Here is a 12546-nt window from a genome sequence, read left to right as displayed (position 1 = left end):
GGTTTAGAAAGGGATTATATCTGGGGGCCACTTGTCCAAAATAATGCTTCGTGTTCTACAGTCTCATTCAGTCTGGCTTACTGGCACTTGAAGGAAGAGATTAATCTGCATGCTGAACTAGGAGGATGTGCGTCTTTAAAAATAAAAACTTTGTCATACTAAGAGTTGTTATTAGTCTTACTAGCCATACAGGAATATAAGCTTTTCCTGAATCTGAATACACGCTGCAATATCTTGTTTAGATTACAGATTTTGTATCAGTATTGGCACAGCTCTGGTTCCATCTCTTCAGAGAAAAAAGCTGTTGCTGCATTGTCTTAAGTGCTTTGGATCAGTGAGGTGTCTTGTTTACAAGTGGCAGATACATGGCTTCAGAACACTGTTTGCAGTGTAATTAGTTGCTCATTAACATATTATGTCATTTTTCCTTTTGATTTATGTGTGTATATTTTGGGAAATCCATCTGCTCTGAATCTACAGCACAACAAAGCACCATTCCATCAATATGTGCTCCTTAGTGGCTGAAAAATGCTAGGCTCCTCCATGTTAATTTTTCTGTGAATGATGACTCTCACTTCTCATGTCTTTCCCAAAGTATACTGAGAAATTATTTTAGCTAAGATTGAGACCTGGAGGCAGTTTAAACCAGTCTTTTAGTTGCATCTTCACACACGTGTCTGAAACATCTTTCCTTTTCCCTTTCCCTTTCCCCATCCTCCATGCTAGATTTATATTTAGTTCCATTCTAGTGAGGAAGGCTAGAAACAAACTATGAAAAAGGAGAGTGGTATAAAAGAGTCTACCCATGTCCTGAACAGCAACAAAGTAATCTGTTCTAGGTCATTGCAAAGGTGACATTCTGGATTTGAATGGCTAAAATAATTCAAGTCATGAGGATATTGGGTTCTATCTGTTCTGCTCACTGAATGTGGGTGCCACGCATGCTCCTGTCTGGAGCACAGGAGGACATGGTGACACAGCTGTCAGCAGTCTTAGCACCAGATTATCCAGCCAGGTGCTCCACACCAGGGTTGCTAGGGTAAGCAAGAATCTTTAATCATTCTAGTTTTGCAGAAGAGTTTTATCTCTGTGGTATGTTGCAAATCTAAAACCTGGAGAACATTACTTCTTTATAAAGTATATGTTTGTAAACTGGATAATTTCCAGATGTCAAATCATTGGGCAGACTTTGCAATAACAGTTCTCTACTCTGGGTGCTCAGCCGGTGCTGGACATGTGGTTACCTTGGGTATTTTCGGGATGCATCATAAGGCAAATGACACCATTAAGTAGGGGAAAAACAAACAGCCTAATGGGCATCTTGTGGCAGAGAGCACCTCATCTGGTTTGTTCCAACACATTCTCACGTCATTGTTCAATAGGGTAACAGGCCACAAAAGAATGAAGCAGCTATTTTCCTTTTCTGTCAGATATTGCAAGTTATTCATATTTCCTGCCCTGCTATTTAAAGGGCTGAAAATGAAAGTTCATTAGCTTGTCTGGAATTAAATATTTTCCTTTTTCTACAGCCAGGTTCAAATGCATGATATTACCATAGGGCTGGAAGGCATTGCCTTCTGCCTTGAGACAGGACTACCCCTGCAGGAAGCTCAGGCTAAACCCTGGTGTAGGTTGCCACCAGACATGCCCCTCCTGTCAGCAGGGGAGCTGGCTACAGGATACATCAAAAAAAGTGACACCACATGTTCCATGCCAGCTGCCCAGTAAGTCCCAGGAGGAAGGGAAGGAACACCCTTCTCTCCCTGCTGACTGATGGATTGGGCTGTGTCTTAGCCAAGAAGAGAAATACGCAGGAGAGCACGGGAGAACAAGGGAGAACTGCTAACATCACAGTGGGCTTTAGGCACTTGGTGGTATTTTTGACAATCCTGCTTTAACTGAGCACATTCACTCTTCAAACATTTTAAAATAAAAAATTGCTTCCCGCACTTTTTTTTGGCTCCTGTTGGCTGTTGTTTTCTTTACAGACTTAAAACTATGCTTATTCATCCTCCATAAAAATCATTATCCCTGACAAATGGCTTGGGAAAAGCTTAGGGCATGCTTGCAAAGCAGACTTTGAGGAAGCAAATTTAGTTTCTCAATAAATCTAGGCAATTCAACTGTCACGTTTGACAGCCATCCTTCTAAATTTTGGAGGAGACCGAGTTGTTCTCTGGGGAGTGTAGTCTAGAGTTGTGGGTCCTTGGGCCCCAGGAGGTCATATCAAATAGGTCCAAGAAGAGGAGCTAAGAAAAGCAATTCTGTTGTCAGCAGCCTTAAATTTTCTGTTCTGGAAACTGTACTGCTGGGGAAAAATAAAAAGTGTGGGTTTGCAGATTGAAAGAAAGGTTTGAGAGCATGGCCACAAGTGGGACAGCCACAGGTGTTGTGTTTACAGAGCCAAATTATTTTTGAAATGCAAAGATGTTTTCAGGAAAATCCACTGTAGCATATTCTGATTCAGCACTTGTGTGTAGAACTATAGACCATTAACACATTTGTGTACAAACATCATCACTTAGGTTGCTGCCATCCAGGTAGGTGTGAGTGAGCACTGAGGAGCCTGCTCACTGGAAAGGCACACCTGAGGAGCTCCCCTCACTCTGCTAATTATACTCTAGGAAGTTTTAATATATGGCACCAACCCACCCTGCCAACCAAGGGGCTCCATTTTTCTTCCATGCACCTCAGATACAAAGGAAGGGGCTCCCAGCAGAAGCTCCTCAGTGATTGCTGCCAAAAGGAGTAGCAGTGAGTTTGAAAGGGGAAAGAAATGGAGGATGCTTCCAGTGAGATGAAGGCACTTCCACTCCTCCCCCTCTCCTAAATCCTACACTGCTAGTAAGGATTTGGGGCTCTACCATGAAAGAAGAAGGCATCTGTGAAACCACAAGTGCGCTGTGCTTGAGGAAGGTTTGTCAGCAGCCAGAAAGCAGAGGAAGATAAGATGGAGGAGGCAGGCTGCACTTTTCTAGAACTCTTGGGGAGTTCAGACAATGAGTACTCACTCACATGCGTAGCATACTTTTTAAAATCTCTCCATAAATTGCTAGTTATTTTAAAAAAATTTCACCTCTTAGCGAGGAAAGAGAAACAAGAGAATAAGCTACAGCCACAGTCTTATGACACAGTTTTTACACCTTACAGCCTTGAGAAATTATCTTCCTTTGATTCATAAAATAAATCAACATGATGCAAACAGCATCAGAAACTTAATAGTTTTAAGAGGAGTTGATGCTAAAATAAGGTATGCCAGCCCTGAAATGCCTCCAGACTGTGGTTGTGTAATGGGGATAAGTACTGTACTTCTTTGAAGCATTAACCTGAATTAAAGGATGAAATGAGTGGCTGGGCAGGGATCAAGCACACCCCTGGTCACTGCTGAGGCCTTGACAGAAGGATTAGAGAAATTGCAAGATGGTATTTTAAATACAGAAATAGCCACGGAGGAGCGCAGCAGTTTTCTTAAAAGGACCAAACTGGCTCTGAGGGCAGCCACGGCTGTGGAGGAAGGCATTCAAGAAGGGACTCAGCATCCACTCTCCACCACCCACCCAGTGCTTGGAGGATGCAGCTCACCCCACAGTGGCTCTCCCCAGAGCTAAGCATTGCTTTCCAGGGAAGGCAGATGGATAAAGTATTAGGGACTGATGCAAAACCAGTTTATTGTGTCTATTATGCAGCTGCGTCAGGAGTTGCGTACCTAAATCCTTCCACATCACGGCAGGGGAATGCTCCCCACGCAATGCTGCTTGTTGACAGCGATCCTTTCAACTCACTCCTCAAAACACAGCACACAGCAGTTGCTGCTGGGCCATGGAAAAAAGCCATGGTGTGTTCCCCAGTCACGTAGAGCCTGATCTTCAGCTGGGTCAGGCCGTGTGAGCCAGGGCGATGCCTGCCACAGCTGGTCCATCCCACTGGAGACATTCCTTCCTGTGAGAGCACAGCCAAGGCCACACACCAACACAAGGCTCCACTTCAAATCACCCTTCAACTGGATTATTCCAGATTTTCTTTGGGGATCTTGAGTCTGGATTTAGACAATAGCACATACACAAATGTAATTCCCTTGAACTAAATCCACCGGTTTTGTTTCAGTTTGAAAGATACCTCAAAGGAACATACCTCTCTGTGTACTTCACAACCTGAGAATGGATTTTAAGGTGCTGCTGCCTGCATAGGGCCTGTAATGCACTTTGGCCTTGCAGAGCTGCCTTGTACGTGGCACACAGGACAAACTTAACCTTCCCATCACCATAATAACGCACTAGATAGATTTTCTGCAGGGGAAGCCCACTGGGCTAGTATTAGCCTCCAGTGAAGGGAAGACTGGACCCTGGTCAGTGTGTTATATTCTCACAAGAGGGATGACACTCAAAGGTCTCACCCACTAGATAAAGACTTTGAGGCTCTCTTTTTCCTTTACTGCACTGCCAGCTTTCCCCCGCTGCTGACATTAATGCAGCTCCATGGTTTTGTTGCAGTGATTTTCACACTTTTAACACCTGGATGGGATGAGCAGGGTTGGCACACACATATTCCCTCAGCCATCCCCAATGTTCACTTCTGAGGGCTTCTTCTCTCAAAACTCGCTCCCAGAATTGCAACAGAACAAGATCTGGGTCAAACTGTGCACCAGAAAAAGTCTTCCTTTGCTACTGATTAAAGGCAACATGAAGATATTTGGCTGGTGTGTTCCCCTAAACTGACCATGTATCTGAGCACAAAAACATGCTATACCTAGGCAAGGTAAGGTGGCTCTAGGACAGCGTCCCACTAAGACTGGTTTAACGTGTGCTGGGAACAAGCTGACGGTGCCTTTGCTTGATTTAGACTGTGGTGCTTCCATCAAACCAGCTGAGATGATCATCCCTTTCAGCACTGTCTAGAGTTAGCCAGAAATAAGAACAGTCAGCCAGACTTTGATACTCTCCTAAGAAAACTAGTTTAAGAGTCATACCTCAGGAGCTTATCTAAATGTAGGATTGCATTAATTCAACAGGAACAATTAACCTAATTGAAGCTTTTGCAAAACATTGTGCACTTGCATTTTAAACAAGTGTCTTTCATGCCTGCCTCCACCATTGCTTGTTCCAGCGGCTTTTGGTGTGTGTTTCCTCTACATTCATACACGTCACAAAAAACAGCTGAGAAAAGCAGTTTGGCAGCAGGTTTGAATTCCTCTTGGATAAGCACTGGAAAGTGTGTGGGTAAATGATAAATTTTAAAAGATAAAAAAAACTACCAGCTTCTTTAGTGAGCTAAATAAGCATATAGCAAAACTTGGGGATAAAACCCACTTCTCAGAAAACCATGCCTGGGAGTGACCTGGCTGACTGTCCCACAGCATGGAGCAGAGGTGCCATGGCAGGGCACTCAGGGGTGTAGCTGCAAAGTGTGATCCTATCCCATCATTTATTCTCTCCATGCCATGGGCTACAAAAGTAAAAACAAACAAAAAAAACCCCAAACAAACAAAAAAAAAGAAACCTCACAGCCTCTCACCACCTCACCTCTGCCAAACCCAGGTGCTCAGGTCTGCTGTGATTTCCAGAGCGTAACTGTCCAGCTGCAAACCTGGGTGACCAACCCCCAGCACACAAAAGGCACCTATGGCACTGCCCTTTCCACTCTCCCCTGTCAACATGTGGTCCTACACACAGGGATGTCCCCACATGGTTGAGGTTTGGTTTTACAAAGAATCCTCAGCCTTGCCAGCAGGTGCAAGCTGAACCAAGTGGTTCCTCAGGGAAAATTTTGCCGGCATGATTTCTAGTTCAGTAGTTCTCACAGCTAAAATATAAAGTATTGAGGCTGAAGGGTTTAAAATCAGCATTGACAGTGATTATTTTATAGCATTATTATTACTGTATAAAAATGTATGCTTTAGATCCCCTCAGAGGCAAATGCTGGCGTAGTGACACGTGGTGGGAAGGAGAAAGACTCACAGAGGTTCCACCCCCTTTCATCCTTTAAACCGCATTTTTAAATTATAGTAATCACAGTATCTAATCATATTCCAGACTGGCAGAACCATTCCCAACAGAGTTGCCCTCCTTGAAGTCTTTTAAATGTAAATAGATTTCTTTTAGGTAATTTTTATAATTACAGATAACTTTTGCCCACTGAAATGTCCATTCATTCCCTGTACACTCACCACTTTTTCAATTTGGTTTCTTTTTTAAGGATCTGTTTTTGTAGAAGTAAGAAAGTAGCACCAAGTACAATTTCCTTCTCTTTACCTGGTTTTAAATTAGTGATCTAACAACATGTTAAACAACCAGCTCTCCAAATACTTCAGTAATAGCCGAATCACTTGATGTGCTCAGTTGTAGGTAAGGAATATGGGAAATATAGAGAGAAAAATCTATCAAGAAAGAGAAACTTTGGAATGCTTGTGTACATATATGTCTTTTTACCAAACCAGTATTTAGCTATTTCATAAAAGATAGAACCTGGAGCAAGGAACTCAACTATTCCTGATGTTCTTTTACATTAATTTAAAGAATCATGCACTTAAAACAGAAGAGGATCACCTCCATAATAGCAGATATCAGTGTGCAGATGTTTCCTCTGGACAGTGAGAGTGCCTGAAGCTCACAAAACTTTCTCTTGCTGTCAGAGCAGACTGGCATTAAGGGAGATGAGAGACTGCTTATTTAACACAGATATAATCTGTCAGGAGTTGAGCTGTCACTGCCAGTCTCCTTTCAATCACAGGCGCTTGGTGGGGGAATCAGGAGATGCTGAGATGAGGAAAGGTGACACTGAGGAGCACAGGGCACGACTAGCAGTGAGTACTCAGCGGGAGGTTGAGTATAACTGAAGAAGCCGGAGAAGGCAGCACACAGCAAAGAAGAAGTTAAAGTGTTTTTGGGAAGTGCAGGACCCATTCATGTTTTTAGGGGAAACACAGGGAGTGATGGGGACAGATATTTGTGCCAAGGAACCCACAAGGGACAGTGACAGACACAGCATGGGAAAGGATGACATTAATGCCCTTGGAAGAAACCACTATGCCAACAGGAGGAACTGCTTCGTGTCCACAGCAGCAGCTTGGGAGAGGCGTGTGGAGCACTGAAGTGCTTGGGGTGAGCAAGGGCTGACTGTCCCCCAGCACCTCCTCAGGACCCTGAGGTCTCTCAGCCCTCCTCCCATCCCGGGCAGGGCTCTCCATTTGTAGGGGCAGACTTTGAGCCTCTTACTCCCCTTCCTGTCATTTTTCAGCTACCACACTACATGGCACCAGCAGTAAGATCTGGAGGATTATCCAGCTCCCCCTCAAGAGGGAAAAGACAAAGGCTCATGCTGTTTCCTCCTGCATTAGCTGTGTATTTCTATTTCAGTGGCTATCAGAAACTGGGAAGGGGTATGGGCAACTAATAACATGGCTGCTGTTCTCCGGTTCCCTGAAAGAACTTAGGTACAGGAAAGCAAATTAGGTAAAATAAGGAACCTATTTCCACTGGCCTCCTTTGGCACTCCCTTTCCTCATTCCAGCAGCTGGAAACACACTGCAAGCAAAGAACATTACCCCAGCTTATGCAGGGTTATGCTGTACTAGAGCACAAGCCCAGAGGTGCCTCCCTTCCATATCCCAGATATCAAGAAGCTTCAGCTACCTCCATTTGCTTGTGGAGCTGCAGAAGAGCAAAGCACAAACTCTGACTGTCCCACCAAACAGGGTAAAAAAAGATGCTTTTAAACACATCAATTTTAAATTTGTGGAAGTTTCCTTTCCTTGTGAAGAAAGTAAGGAGGATGCCTTTTTGCTGCCTATGATGAGTGCCAGCCAAGTGCCACCCTCGTTCTTTTCTCCCTCTGTGACCCCAGAAGTGATGTTGTTCCCCTCAGCACCCATATGTACCTCTCCTGCTCTTGGTCGTTGGCTCAAAGGCTATTTCCAAGCAATAAATCTTCTATGAACCCTGTAGCCACAAGGCCTGCACAGAGGGGCCCTTACTCAATTTTACAGTAAGCAAACAGGCACTCAGAGCTGAAAGCCTCTTTAGGGCACGGCAGGATGCATGGCCCATGGAATGTTCTGTCCACCACTGCTTGCTTGGATGTGGACACTGCAGCAACTTTGGAAACAGCAATTTTATGCTAGAGGAATTATGAACAGGTTTGAGCTATTTCTGATTCCCACTAGGAATGCTCAGCTTGCAGAAGAAAAGCTCAGATACTGCAGAAATGAGAAAAGCCAAAAACCCTGAGAAGCTATGGATCATAGAATTATAGATCATAGAATATACTGAGTTGGAAGGGACCCACAAGGATCATTGAGTCCAACTCCTGGCTGTGCACAGGACCACCCAAGAGTCACACCATGTGTCTGAGAGCATTGTCCAAACACCTCTTGAGCTCTGTCAGGCTGGTGCTGTGACCACTTCTCTGGGGAGCTGTTCCAGTGCCCAGCCACCCTGTGGGTGAGAAACCTTCTCTTTTCTTGCCTTTTAAAATAATTTATTCAAAACCAAAGCTCTCTTCTGAGACGTCAGAGCCTGCTGAAAAAACACCCTGAAGTCCCACAGAGTGTTCACAACCAGGCAGGTGGGTGTAAAATGACACTGTGGGGCCTGAAGTGCCCTTCTCTAGTAGATGCTGCCTGTCTTGCCAGACCAAAATCCACCATGGATGAGGTGTCATGGAGCAGGGGAAAACCACCTGCTGGGCTGGATCAGACCCCACTTGTGGCTGGGCTGCTCATCAATCCTCTTTCAGAGTAGCAAGCTTAGCAGTAGACACCTGAGCAAACATCCCCACATTCCCAGGCTATTTTCAAATCCCAGAGTTCCAGATGTCATTCCTGTGCCTCTGTGGATGCCTCCAGCTTGGCAGCTTCCCCCTGTGCAGCCTGCAGAAGGAGGACCCACATCTTTACCCAAATCTATGTGCTTCAGAGTGGTTTTGAAGCAGGTTCTGAACTCTGAACAGCTACTGACTGTGCCAGTCCTTGACATTTTGTCTTCTCTGCTCAGAGACACAAGCACTGCTTTTATTCATCAGGGAAATGGCTGTAGCAAAAGAAAAAAAAACTTGTATTTATTTGGTTTTCTTCTCTCAGGAAGACTTTCAAAAATCACCATTTCTGTGGCTTCAGCCTCAAACCCGTCTGAGGTGCCTTATGGCCTCAGCTTCTGCAGAGTTTTGCTTGAGCCACAGGCACATGGCAGGGTGGAGCTGGGTGCAAGAGGAATGCAAGGTGCTGTATTTCAATTCCCATTTACTGGGTAAGTAAAGACCTGGTGAACAAGGGACATTTCTCTGAGCTTGCAGGACCTGCCCTTCATCCCCACCAGTGGCCACTCACCCCTGAGCCACTGCCCCAACACTTTTATAAGGCTTGTGCCTTTGCTGCTGTAGGGCATTGCCAGTGTAAATATTAAAAGAGCCACCTTGGCATGCTTAGAAGTTCTGCAAAGCATCTGTAGAGTGGTGCTGCCACGGGTGAGCTGCCCTTTGAGAGCTACAGGACTGATTTTTGTTGTGCTAATGTGACTTGGAGGGGCTAACACTGGGGAGGAAAGTCTGCATGGTTGGAAACAAAGATAAAATTAGATGAGCCTTTTACATTTGTCCAAAATTAATTCAGCCCAGGGAGGCCTGAGTATCCATACCAAGATGGGGGCCTTATTTCCCTCATTAAAGGGGATCTCTCACCCCTAAGTGCTTAGAGAAGGGTGGTGTGAGCAGGCCCTCTGGCACCATGCAACTGCTCAGGCAGCTCCAGCGCTCAGCCCCTGTGCCACACAGGCCTGGCCTGATGGTTGTGATATTTAAAATTACCACTTCCTTCATGCTGAGAGCACAGAACATACCCTGGCATCCAGGGGCATCGCCTGCATGAAGCCATGGAGCCTTGCCAATGACAGCTAATCACTGTCTGCTCCCTGCATTCCTTCCCACCTGCCCATTTTCGGCAATTTAAAATAAATGAATAATATTTAAATGAAGAGTGCCTTTGTGATTCCTAGTAATTTCCCTTTAAGTAATGATGAGCACATTAACTGGTACTAATTCATCATGCTGCTTGTAATCTGGCCAGGATTCAGATGAAAGAACCTGTTTTCACAGCAGCTAATAAAAGGTGGTTTATTGCTGCCCTACCAGGTATCCTGGAGCTCCAGTCACCTTCCCAGCACTGCAGCCATGAGCATCTACTTCCCTTGGCACAGGCTTCTGGTAAGGGACATGACAATTTACAAATAGGCCAGGCTGGTTATGACTCAGCCCTAATCACCACAAACAGTCCTTTTGTTTCATCAAAGGAAAACCAGATGGAGCAAACATCTACTGAACACTGTGCAGCTCAGGTGCATTATACAGCACCTGAAGCCCAGGGATGTGTTCATAGGCCTTGCCCTAAACACAGTGAAAAGCAAATTACACCGTGACCCTGCTTGTGCATCATGCTTACAGCTGCTCAGCTCACACAGGCAGCCCTGCTTCTGGGGTTCCCACGAGGCCAGACCTGCAGCAGGGACTGGCACAGCAGCACCAAGGACTCCAATCCAGACCCATGAGTCCATCTCAAAATGGGAAACTGAGGAAAAGGGCTGCAAGAGGTTGGCAGGATCCCCAGGGCAGAGAACACTGACAGTTGAGCTCTGTGCTTATTCCCCCTCAGCAAGGCAGGAATTAAACTAAAACCTGGCTTATGAGGGCTGTGTGGGCTCTGCTGACTCACGCCAGGATGCCAGAGGAGGGGGCTTGCCTTGTTAGCCAGAGAAATGGCAAGGTTGGGAGAGGAAGCCAGGGCTGACATTTCCATCCCACTTTTCCCAGCACATCCAAATCCTGTAAGGCAACACACTCATCCAGTGACCCAGTGGAAAATCCTTACAGGAACAGGGAGGGAGTTTGTTGGAGTCCCTCTAATTTGAAAGTGTTTATCCCAGTGAGGGTGAGGATAGAGGGCACCTGCCCGTAGGGGATGCAAAAGAGCTCGCCAAGTACCTCCTTATGGCTAAAGATGCTAAGCTTCTGCTAAACCCATCAGTTAATAATAGCTAATAAGAAAAGAAAGAGATTTGGGCTTTGGGGTTCTAGTCAAGGCCATATGAAGACCTGACCCATGGTGGCCCCCCAGCCAGCAATATCATGGAGTTGCTAGTAGCATCACATGCCTGTGTCACTGCATGGCAGCACTGTTCCTACCCCGCCAGGTGCTGGAGCATCCCTGTCCCACCCCTCTTCTCTCAGCAGCCAACTGCACTTCACCCCTCAGTATGGAGTTCCCAGGCTGGGGGCAAACAAGCTCAGCCAGGAGCAGGAGGCATTGTAGAGTCCTTGGGTTAGGTCAGTCTCATCATGGTCAAGTGCTTCTGGCTGTCCTAAGAGAGAAGCAATTTCTGCTCCATCTGCTTTTGCCCACTGCTGGTGATGTACTTGTCTAGCAATGCTACAACTTGTGGGGGTGCAGCCATGGATGCAAAATTTAAAAAGCCTCGTAGCTGCATGGCCACAGCAGAGCCCCTGACCCTCCCCATGTCTCATGAGATGTCGAGATGTCACCGCTACCCAGAGGCAGCATGTGGGGACTGTCCCCAAGGAGCTGCTGTTTGCAGCAGTCCTCTGCTCTCCAGTATTTTGAAAGATGTGCCATGAAAAATGACACTTTTTGGAACCAGATCCCTGGTTTTACACACTCCTTTTAACTTCAAGAAGATTGCAATCAGGTAGAGAACTGCTGGGCATGATAACCCACATCTAGCTTTGCCTCGTTAAAGGTCAGTTGCTCCATGGCCTCAAGCAGTTATTTTGCTTCTTACCTCCCTACTCAAAACCTGGACAAGCAGCTGTGCAAAACAGGCTGTAGATGCTCAGGGGTGCTAAAAGGTTATTGGTTATTTAGCCATGCACCAGCTTGCCCTTCATTAGTGATCAGACCCCTAAGAATGAGGCTAAGTCAGGCCTAGATGTTAAAAATTACATTTTGATTCCCTACACTCTACCACACCACCAGCAACCATGTCTTTATGTTTTAAAAAAAAAAAACCTCAAAAGCAAACTACAAACACAACTGGTAGTTTTAAAGTGGGTGGGAGTGGTTTATCACACACTAATGCAGACTCAGATTATTTCTCCAAGATGCAGCTAATGTCACATTCATTATTTTTGGGCATCTCCCCCCTTTCCCAGGTGCAGGTGTCATCTAAAGCCCAATTTTCTCTGTTAGCAGTGCAAGACTAGAGATAGTCCTATGCTGAGGGGTGAAATAGATGATTTTGTAGTGTGAAAGGCTACAAAAACCAAAACCTTTAAGCAATTTCTACCACACTATCCTGCTATTCTGTTATAAACTCTGGACAAAACTCACCCCTGCAACCTCTTCTGAGAGACAAGTTTTTGCAGCAGAAAATTTGCTTGGCCAAAGGACTCATTGGCACTTTATCCCACAAATGGTGGCATGAAGGCAATCTTGGCCTCTCCAAGGGGTGGGCAGTGCTTTCTCCCTTCTCCTGCACCTTTCATCCCAGGGGCTGTGCCCATCAGTAAATCCATGTCCACTCCAGACCCATCCCAAACCTCTTTCTG

Source organism: Taeniopygia guttata, chromosome 2, assembly GCF_048771995.1.
Source record: "Taeniopygia guttata chromosome 2, bTaeGut7.mat, whole genome shotgun sequence".
Classification (NCBI taxonomy): Eukaryota; Metazoa; Chordata; class Aves; order Passeriformes; family Estrildidae; genus Taeniopygia; species Taeniopygia guttata.
Note: the sequence above shows the minus strand (reverse complement) of the source record.